The 750-nt window shown below is 36.4% G+C and overlaps 1 pseudogene; it reads right to left on the reverse strand.

The window, feature by feature from the left end:
• Positions 1-222: 222 nt before the first annotated feature.
• Positions 223-326, reverse strand: LOC112818823 (U2 spliceosomal RNA; annotated as a pseudogene).
• Positions 327-750: the final 424 nt, after the last annotated feature.

Here is a 750-nt window from a genome sequence, read left to right on the forward strand (position 1 = left end):
CTGTTTCTAATAGCCTGCTTTCTCCCTGCATTGCCCACATTTTGCTTTCTAATCAGTTATGTCTAATTTCAAGATAATGAATGGCCAACAGTCTTAAATTCACATATCACAGAGGACAAAAGTTAGCACTTAAAAGATAAGTAAAAATCAGCATCTTTGATTTAAAAACAAAACAGAAGCAAACAAGCCCCTGAAAATCTATTATCTATTGTTTCAGTGATCTAAGTTTCTGTCTTCATATGTACATGCACTTAAAAAATATCAAGATACTAAACAGATAAGAACAGATACTATACTTGATCTTAGCCAAAAGGCTGAGAAGCGATGAAGAACCATATGATCCTCTCAATAGATGTAGAAAAAGCATTTGACAAAGTACAGCATCCTTTTTTGATCAAAACTCTTCAGAGTATAGGGATAGAGGGTACATACCTCAATATCATAAAAGCCATCTATGAGAAACCCACAGCAAATATTATTCTCGATGGGGAAAAACTGAGAGCGTTCCCCCTAAGATCAGGAACATGGCAGGGATGTCCACTATCACCACTGCTATTCAGCATAGTATTAGAAGTCCTAGCCACAGCAATCAGACAACAAAAGGAAAAATAAAAGGCATCCAAATCAGCAAAGAAGAAGTCAAACTCTCACTGTTTGCAGATGATATGATACTTTATGTGTAAAACCCAAAGACTCCACGCCCAAACTGCTAGAACTCATACAGGAATTCAGTAAAGTGGCAGGATATAA

The sequence above is a fragment of the Callorhinus ursinus genome, unplaced genomic scaffold (assembly GCF_003265705.2).
Source record: "Callorhinus ursinus isolate GAN/ISIS: 27379988/994484 unplaced genomic scaffold, GSC_fseal_2.0 scaffold3364, whole genome shotgun sequence".
Taxonomy (NCBI): Eukaryota; Metazoa; Chordata; class Mammalia; order Carnivora; family Otariidae; genus Callorhinus; species Callorhinus ursinus.